This window comes from Lagenorhynchus albirostris, chromosome 7, assembly GCF_949774975.1.
Source record: "Lagenorhynchus albirostris chromosome 7, mLagAlb1.1, whole genome shotgun sequence".
NCBI classification, from domain to species: Eukaryota; Metazoa; Chordata; class Mammalia; order Artiodactyla; family Delphinidae; genus Lagenorhynchus; species Lagenorhynchus albirostris.
In genome coordinates this window covers 55,760,083-55,770,425 of record NC_083101.1, presented here as the reverse complement: position 1 = coordinate 55,770,425, position 10,343 = coordinate 55,760,083, and the positions used below count along the sequence as shown (strand labels likewise).

General features: G+C 40.0%; 1 protein-coding gene across 1 annotated transcript in view; it reads left to right on the top strand.

The window, feature by feature from the left end:
* The first annotated feature begins 730 nt into the window (after positions 1–730).
* Positions 731–10,343, top strand: part of PLGRKT (plasminogen receptor with a C-terminal lysine) — a 61,767-nt gene continuing 52,154 nt past the window's right edge. Inside the window, exon 1 of the mRNA XM_060155055.1 lies at positions 731–857. The gene's annotated coding sequence lies outside the window, so the exon portion shown is untranslated. The remainder of the gene's footprint in view (positions 858–10,343) is intronic.

Here is a 10,343-nt window from a genome sequence, read left to right as displayed (position 1 = left end):
ATTTTTGGAATAAAAGGTTAGATAAGTGAAACCAAAAGTGAAACTTAAGTCCGGCTTCCCGTAAATCAGCTTTTCAAAAGGAAAGCTTCAAAGATTAAAACAAATCAATATCTGATGTTTTAAACAATGTTTAAAAACAAACCAACGTCCGAAATCATCGCAAAGATTTCAGACGTTGGTTTTACCTTCAGAATTCACACTCTAAATTCTGCCATGCGGTTTCCCCTCTTTCTGATAAAAGCTTTTACAAGATAACGGATCATCCTGATAACTTGCTATAAATCTACAACATAAAGAAAGTAAAACGACAGGCCCATATGGCTTTGGTTTTTATTCTAGAAAGTAGGTGTGTGTGATAGGAAACATATTTTTAAAACGTGGACTTTGTCACTTCCTCAAAGTTCCTCGACCTAGTGAAACTATCATTGCTTTGTCATTAAAATAACTTCCCATCAGGACTTAAACCTTTTAAGAATGCTCTGGATCACTGCTATCCTGCCGTCCTTGAGATCCACGTTGGGGTAGCACAGGTGAGGGTTAAGAAAATCCTCTGGTAACTCCGGATCAATGGTTGAGCCCAAGCTGAAACCACGTCACTCATACTGAGGCGGCGGCAGAATTGTGTCAAGCATTCCCCACTACTGAACTTCTAGATGCGGCTCTCTTGCTCTTTCGTTCTCTCGCTCTCTAGCGCAGTCTCGCTCTCCCTCTCTTCTTTCTTTTTAATTTTAAATTGATATATTGGACTCTTCATTGTTTGCTTTTCCTGTTTATTCATCTCAATTGCAATTCAAATTACTGCATAAGGAATGAATATTGAGCTGTCTGTTGTCTTGGATACGGCATTTGCTTCCCAAGTAAGAATTTTCACATTCTTAGAATATCACATATTTTTATTTATTTTTATTTTTGATGTTGGGGATAGGAGTTTATTAATTTATTTATTTTTGCTGTGTTGGGTCTTCGTTTCTGTGCGAGGGCTTTCTCTAGTTGTGGCAAGCGGGGGCCACTCTTCATAGAGGTGCGCGGGCCTCTCACTATCGCGGCCTCTCTTGTTGCGGAGCATAGGCTCCAGACGCGCAGGCTCAGAGTTGTGGCTCACGGGCCTAGTTGCTCCGCGGCATGCGGGATCCTCCCAGACCAGGGCTCGAACCCGTGTCCCCTGCATTAGCAGGCAGACTCCCAACCACTGCGCCACCAGGGAAGCCCACATATTTTTATTTTTTAACTTGGAAAAATACAGAAGATACTGCCTTTACAATCTGGTGGGGAGTGTGAAATTCTCTTTAGCCTCAATAAAATTGTAATAGACTTGGAGATTAGCTCAAATCTCTTTTTGAGGCCACATGGTGAAATAGAGCCGCGTTTTCTCAACTTTATTCCCTGTGATATTTTCTATTTAACCAGTTTCATGTTTCTAAAAATGACACTCAAGACCCAGGACATTGATTTCAAGACCTGCTAGTGGGGTCATGACCATCACGTGGGGAAAAGCTGGCTCTAGAGCCACCTACCACTAACTAGCTGAGTTTTCCTGAGCAAGTAATTTACTGAGTAGGCAGGAATAAGTGATATCCTCTTAGATGGTCTCTATGATGCATGAATAATTTTTAAAACTGGGGGCGGTGGGGGGGGATGTTTAATTGCTTGTTTATTTGTTTTACCAAAGCAATGTTCAAGGACTACATAATGATCAGCAGGCAAGGCAGGAGGTGAACGGAATTTGCCTTTCTCTGAAGTTGTTGATGGGAATGGAAGGTATTTACTCAGCTTTCTCCTCAGTGATTTACATATTACTAATCTGAGGATTTGTGATTTTGTTCATCTCACCCACCTGTTTCCATTCATTTTCCTATACTGTTTATCAAGTTTCTTAATGAAGCCATTCATTTTCCTATACTGTTTATCAAGTTTCTTAATGTTTTTATATCGTCTGGAGACAGAAAAACAGGATGTGTTTAGAAAAAAAGAGATTTTATCACTTCAAAAAAGTATATGAAAATCTAACAGCCAGGGGGGCATCAGTCCCAAAACCTTGTTCGTGTTTTGTGATTTGGGTGAAGTGGATGGAGGAGTGCTGAGATATGGGACGAGCAGTGGGAAGCCAGAGCTATAGAACTAGACACCTGATCATCTCCAGTATCGCCATGTCCCATTCACACCCCTCTTAATCTGTTCATTTTTAGAGGTTAAAAACTCATCATTGCTGATGTGCTATTTCTCAGAGTGTTTCTGAGGGTCACTTGCATCACAGTTGACTTGGGATAGGTGTTTAAATACAGATTCCCCGTCTCTGCCACAGACCTGTTAAATCCAATTCTCCTGGGGGTGGTCCTGGGAGTCTACATTTCGAAACCATCCCCACATGAGTCATGTGCACACTGAAGTTTTTTAAATTGATGATATAATGTTTAAGGGAAAAAACTGAACGAAGAGTTCTTTGCAAGTACAGTTATAACTCTCCTTCCTCCAACTAATTTGGTTTAATTGGTATCAACACCATTCTTCACTCTACCTCTGCCTGTTCTACTTTCACTTTTGCCCCTAAAACAAGAGAGATGATCTTTGTTTGTCCTGACCTTAGAGAGAGAGATTCCAGGCTTTTACAAGTGGGTCTGAAGTGATACTAGCAATTTCCTGGTGAAGGAGCAATTTCCAGTATACTTTCTTGATCATCAAGAACAGGACATAATAAAGATACTTAAACAAACAAAAAGATATTAACAAACTGCTTTGTTTTCATTGAATATGTAGAAATGCATTTTATTATTATATATAAAGACAACATCCAGATTTTCCCCCATGTTCTAGTTTTGATTGTGTAGGGTTGTAGACCACTGCCGTATGTTATGCCCATTTCTCTCTCTCTGTCCCCATCCACCAACTCTCACCTTCTGCTGCCTCCACCTTTGCCATCCACCCCCATAGACTGGTGCCAAACAGATTTCATGGAGCAGAACACTTTGCTCTGGTTATACAACTGTTTAAAATACAGGAGCAATTAACATGTGTGGATGGCCAAGTGGTAGCAGCTTTCATCACTTGACACCCATGCTCAGATGCTTCTCTTAACAAGGGCTGTATTTGTCTCTTATTTCCTGTCCTGAGCTGGAGGAGAGCTGGTCAGGTGAAGAGCTCTTGGCTACAAAGGGCAGCTCCCACACTGTGGGTTCTTTAAAACGAAGATGAGGCCTCCAGCAATGTCCCTTGTCCTCAAGGAATTCATAAACTCAGACATAGATAATTATGACCCAGGTAAATGCTGTGGGAAGTTGGGAACACTCTATGGTAAATAATTTAATTCCAAGGAATCTCAATAAATGAACTGAAGACTGCTAAAAATAAAATTTACAATTGGGAGATACCCTTTCAGAGAATACTGGGAAATATTTTATAGATTTAATATCTTAGAACTAAGTAACCTAAGTGAATGTTGTACAAATGAAACAGTTCCCTTGTGAGTCATTTTACTTGGTTCGAGAACATAATTTAGTTCAAACGTGTCTGTAGAATTGCCTCCAGGAGTATTATTTTATACTCATTCTTGGTTTTAAACTAAGAACAATATGACTTCTAAGAGTCTAAAAGTCTTCAGAATCTCTACTTGAAAGGGAAAAACTGATTTTTGTTTTCTGGTATAAGTAGTTATTCAAAGGCCAATTATAGTCACATCCAGGTTACTGGATCTAGAACCTAATTAATCTGCCATTCATGATAATAGATTCATCATAAAAGAATGAGATATAGTTTTTTCTTTTCCCCACCCTATCCTGAAAGGACAGCAAGGCCTTTCTGTTTCTGGAGAGAGAGAGAGAGAGATTCCAAACATAAACTAATAAATTTCAGATACTGGAGAGTCCTATTAGAAACAAAAAAAGAAAGAAAAAGAGGTGGGACAATATGATAGAATACGTAGATGTGAGGCTCCTTTAGTGTGGTGGCGAGGGAAGTCTTCTCTAAGAGGCGATATTTGAGAAACAAATTATGAAGACAAACATGAAATGATTTGCAGGAAGAACATTCCTGGTAGAGGGGTCAACAGATGCAAAAACCAAGGCTTTTGCAACAGATGCAAAAACTTGGCAAGTTTTAGGGATTGAACAAATGTCATTGTGGCTGGAGTACAGAGTGAAAGAAGGGGTGGTGATCAGATCAGATCATGGTTTTGAGGACCAAGGGAAGAGGGCTGGATTCTAATTGCAATGGAAAGCTGCTGGATAATTTAAAGCAGTAGGGTTACCTGATTGGTGCTCCAAAAACATCACTCTAGCTGTGGTCTGAAGCATGGAGTATAGAGGGGCTAGCATGGAAGCTGGGAGTCCTTTAGGAGCTATTGCTGTAGAGTACATTCAAAATATAATTTGGAAGCAGAACTAACAGAACTTGTTGAAGGATATTAGTACTAATAGAGAAAAGGGAATCAAGGATGATAGATATGATGTAATACACTATTTCAGGGTAGGATACTACAGCCAGAATTACAGGCTTTCACAATATTTTAGACTTAGAGCTCACAATGTGAGCTCTTTAAGGATATCTAAAAATGAAACACAAACTCTCCCATTAAATTATCACTGGAAACTGCTTGTAACCCATCAAGAGACTCATAACTTATTAAGAAGAAATTATTGATACAATCCTTTGTAGAAATGGAAAGTTGGTGGCAGTATGCTGGAAGTGGTCCAAGGCCTTGGTCCTGCTTATGGGATTTAATCAGGGTACAACATGACTGGTCTAGGTCATTTGCTATCATAAGCTGAAGAAATTCACTGGGAACACTGTGCCAGAGATGAGAGGAAAAGGCTCCGAGTTATGGTTAGAGCATTCCTTTGACAAGTATGCAGAGGGAAAGCCTCAGAGGCTGAGAAATGCCATCAGCTAAGGCAATAGCATTAAGGTGTGTGTTTGTGTGTACTCTAGGCATGAATTGGTTTACTTCTTACAGAATATGGCAAAGTGGAGAGTAAGGGGAAAGCATAGGTTTCATCCGCGCTTGTGCATGAACAAGCCAAGTAGAAACATGAATTATAGACTAGAGTAATAGACATTTTACAACCCCAAGCAAAGGCCCCCGACCCAGAATCTCTTGCTAATTTTGTGTTAATCAGAGCTGACATAGCAAAAGAGAAGACCATAGCAGCATTTTAAGAGTAAGATAGGATAGTGACACACTGACCTCAAACACTGAGGTAGACTTGGAAAGTCAGAAGCAACATAGGCATACTTCTACCTCTTGAAGTCCAACTCTCTCAAGGCAAGGCCCCAGGGGGTGAAGATAAGCAGTTTCCCCAAACCCAGTGAGGCCTGGCCTAGGTGTGAATTGGACAAGGTGGTTCTAGTTTGCAGCTGATATATTGTAGGGTTGATATCAAGCAAAATCATGGGGTATCCATTATTCTGTATGTCACAGACTCCAACAGTTATGAAGATAACCCTCATTTGCTTGCTTTTGATAAAGGGGATAATTAATGCCTGCTGTAACCACAAAAAAATTAACCCAGTGAACTCATCATTTTTCGTGTGTTCTTGGAGATCCTAAGAGGAAGATGGGGAGTTGGCATGGGGAAGAATAAAGTCTAACATTGACATGCTTGTTCCCACGTTTGCTTAGAAGAAGTTTAATGGACACTGTCAGGCCAAGCTTTGCAGCACTTCCAGGGATTCTTGCCACAGAAGGAAGAGAAAAAGAATGAAGAATGAACTCTGGGTATGGTTTTTTGATGTCCCTGGATGGCCCAAACAGATGTTGTGTCCCTCTTGTGAGGAGCTGCAAAAGAGAGAATATATAATAAGGTAGATAATTTTATTCATCAGAGTTCAGGGACTGTTTTCAACTTAAATTGAAATGCTACCTGGGATTCCAGGTAGGAGACCAGGCTGAATTTCTCAGAGGTGCAGGAGGCTGAGAGTCACTGGCTAGGAACAGGGTTATGTGAATGGCATGGGCTGTAGGTGAAGGAACTTATCAGGGGTTTAGTCTAGTGATATGGAAACCTCATGGTTGAGAAGAAGGAAAAATATAAGCAGCTACTGTAAGTGGAAAAAATATTTGGAAAGAGAGAAATATCTAGGGAAGATTTTAGGCGTTTCCTGTTAAATATGCTGTGCAGATCATTTGCAGGGACTGCTTAAGAAAGCTTATGTATTATTCTTAAGTGCTTCAGCTGTCAGTTGATGTTTTCTTAGATTGCTGTTACATGCTTGTACTGAACCATGTGAAGCTTCAGTTTTATTTAGGTTACACTCTGAAATACAATCGCCCACTGCTCAAAAAAGCTTTCCTTGACTTGGCTGCCTCCTTAAATTACTATCATTTCTGATTACTCCATTTCAATGGCAAACCTCAACAAACTATATCATCACTTTTTCAACTATCAAGTTAACAAAACAAAATGCAATAATTATAATAAAGATTATAAATATAGCATTTTTATAAAATATATAGCATTTTTTGTCAGACACCATGTCTTGATGATTTACCTACATTAGCTAGTTTACATTTTACAACAATTCTATGAAGAAGATACTATTATCGCCCCTATTTTATTTTTTAATTAATTAATTTATTTATTTACGGCTGCGTTGGGTCTTCATTGCTGCACGTGGGTTTTCTCTAGTTGCGGCGAGCGGGGGCTACTCTTTGTTGTGGTGTGTGGGCTTCTCATTGCGGTGGCTTCTCTTGTTGAGGAGCACGGGCTCTAGGCACACGGGCTTCAGTAATTCTGGCGTGTGAGCCCAGTAGTTGTGGCTCGCGGGCTCTAGAGTGCAGGCTCAGTAGTTGTGGTGCTTGGGCTTCGTTGCCCCAAGGCATGTGGGATCTTCCCAGACCACGGATCAAACCCGTGTCCCCGCATTGGCAGGAGGATTCTTAACCACTGCACCACCAGGGAAGTCCCTATCACCCCTATTTTAGACATGGGGATACCAAGGCACAAAACTGAAGTAACGTGTCTGAGCTTATATAACTAGGAAGTGGTACAGCTGAGATTCAAACCCAGGTACTGTGGCTTTAGTGTCTATGCCCTTAACCACCATATAAGTGTATCCTTGTTCACTGCTGGTGGCATCATGTATTTGTTCAACCTCAAAAAATTAAACATAGAGTTACCATTTAACCCAGCTAATTCTACTCCTATGTATATAACCAAGATAATTGAAAACATAGGTACAAAAAGTTGTACATGAATGTACATAGCAGCACTATTCATAATAGCAAAAAAGTAGGAACAATCCAAATGTTCATCAGTTTTGAATGGATAAACAAAATGTGGTATATCTATACAATGAAATATTACTCAGTCATTAAAAGGAATGAAGTACTGACACATGTTACAACTTGGATGAACCCTGAAAACCTTATGCTACGTGAAAGAAGCCATATACAAAAGGCCATATGTTGTATGATTCTATTTATATAAAATGTCTAGAATACGCAAATCTATCGAGACAGAAAGCAGACTAACAGTTGCCAGGGGCTGGTGGGGGAAGGGGGACAATGGGGACTGGCTGCTAAAGGGTATGGGGTTTCTTTTTGGGGTGATGAAAATGTTATGGAATTAGGTAGGGGTGATAGTTGAACACATTTTGAATATACTAAAAGCCACTAAACTGTACTCTTTTAAACGGAAAATTTTATGATATGTGAATTATATCTCAATATAAAATTTTCTAGGTAGGGAGAAAACAAGATTTGAGTCCACTGCTGCCATTATATTACAGTGCCATATGGTGTCACTTGAGGAATGGACAAAGTCCAGAGAAGGCTGTCCAAAGCTCAGTGATGCTCTGCTGGTTCAGATTGCACCCAGGCTACAGTATGCCCCATGAATGAAGTCTAAAGTTAAAATTCAGACTGTGTTCCAGAGTATGCGCAACACAATTCCAGAATAGCTTAATACTGAAGACTTCTATCATTATCCCCACACATGCTCTTCTTCATAGACTGAAGTTCTTGGCTAAACCTGTTTCCCATTTTAATGAAGAAATTCACACTCCTTTCAAAAGCATCCCTTTAAAAGGGAATACCTCTAAGCACATCTTGAACTTTCAAAAACTTTTAAAAAATTTATTACTCTATAAACTTTTATTTATTATTCTAAATATTCTTTTTTAAATTCTGGGGCTTCCCTGGTGGTCCAGTGGCTAAGAATCCATGCTCGCAATGCAGGGGGCCCAAGTTCCATCCCTGATCAGGGAACTAGATCCCACATGCCACAACGAAGATCATGCATGCTGTCACTAAGACCTGATGCAGCCAAATAAATAAACAAATAAATATTTTTAAAAAATAAAAAATAAATTAAAAAAATAAATTCTCATTGGAGTATAGTTGATCTACAGTTTTGTGCCAGCTTCAGGTATACAGCAAAGTGAGTCAGCTACACACATACACATATCCACTCTTCCTTAGATTCCCCTCCCATATAGGCCACCAAAGAGCACTGAATAGAGTTCCTTGTGCCACCCAGTAGGTCCTCATCAGTTATCCATTCCATAGTAATGTGTACACGTCAATCCCAATCCCCCAATTAAAAACTTTGTTTTCTTAAAAAACTACTTTATGGATATACAGGGAAATATTGAGTAATTTTACTGTCCTGAGGTAGGGGACTTTAAATGAGTTGAGAACTTTATGGATTTTACATCAATTCTTTCTATAATATGTATACTATTTAATCCAGTATTTCCAATCAAAATATTAAAAAGCTATACATATATGAGGCGATCATCATGATGTTATTTTTTTTAGGGTCTGGGAAGCCATCTAATTCTTTTTTAAAAATTTTTTATTTGGGGCTTCCCTGGTGGCACAGTGGTTGAGAGTCTGCCTGCCGATGCAGGGGACATGGGTTCGTGCCCCGGTCCGGGAAGATCCCACATGGCGCAGAGTGGCTGGGCCCGTGAGCCATGGCCGCTGAGCCTGCGCGTCCGGAGCCTGTGCTCCGCAACGGGAGAGGCCACAACAGTGAGAGGGCCGCGTACCGCAAAAAAAAAAAAAAAAAAAAAAATTTTTATTTTATATTGGAGCATAGTTGATTAACAATGATGCTTACTGACAGCAGCAAAAAAAAATCAGAAATATCCAATGATGGAAATTGTATACATACTTGCTGAAAATCTTACATATGTTAAATGGTATATATGAATTCCATTTAACAACATGAAAATCCTTATGCTATAATGCAAAATGATTTTTAAAAGTACCTATTTGTATGTGTGTATAAAGCATATATACATACATTCACAAATTCATACAATTAGAAATAATGCACACACCAGTTAGTTATATGTCATTTGATATTGAAATAATTTTCCTTTAATCTTCTCACCCCACAGTCTATAAAATGTGTTCAATATCTATACCAAGATTTCTCTCAATTCCCAGAGTAGATATTCTCATAGTCACTTTTTTCACTTATATTTTAAAATACATACAAGAGTATTTATAATGTATGTGTATAAAGTGTATCCACTGGGTTTCCATCAGGAATCAGAATTCTACTCAGTTGGTCTGACTAAAGAGATCTTAGATGCTAATTAAAGGAGTGGGGGTAGGGTTAAGAGAACCATCTAGCTCCCAACCACCAAGTTGGGGTGAAGAACCATCAGGTTGCGAGTATAACAGCAGCGGGAAACCCATAGCATCTCTAGGCTGAAGAGCAAGGGAGGAGAGCATTTCCAGAGCTCTGTGAGCTGGAGCCACAGAGGAGGGGCCACGGGTCAAGAGCTGAAGTTGTGGAGAGACACAACCACTGCCAGATCCTCAAACAGAGAAAGAATGGATAAAATATACCCTACCTCTCTTTTCTCCTGCCTCCTGTCTCCTGTGGATGCCTCCAAAGTCCCAACCCAAATGGAAGCCAGCTGAGAAGAGCCCAGGTGCTGTTTTCCAAAGAGGTGCTGCCAGATCCTCAAACAGAGAAAGAATGGATAAAATATACCCTACCTCTCTTTTCTCCTGCCTCCTGTCTCCTGTGGATGCCTCCAAAGTCCCAACCCAAATGGAAGCCAGCTGAGAAGAGCCCAGGTGCTGTTTTCCAAAGAGGTCAGCTGCTGGGGTATAGAATAGGGCAAGGAAGGGGGGAGAATGGATATGAGGGGAGGCAAATAGAAGACCGGGATAGTCTACCTGTTTTGCCACCCAGTATTTATTCTTGCCCTTTGCTCAGATGGAGAGAAACGCATCCCCTAAACATGAGAATCACAGAGTCCTACCAAGTACTATATTGCTTTGAGGTGACGGCAATACTCTGACCTAGAAACTAAATTATAATGTTTGTCTCCATCAGTATTCTTCATCCAAGGAAACAGGGAAAGGAAGGGCAGGGAAGAAATAATCAATT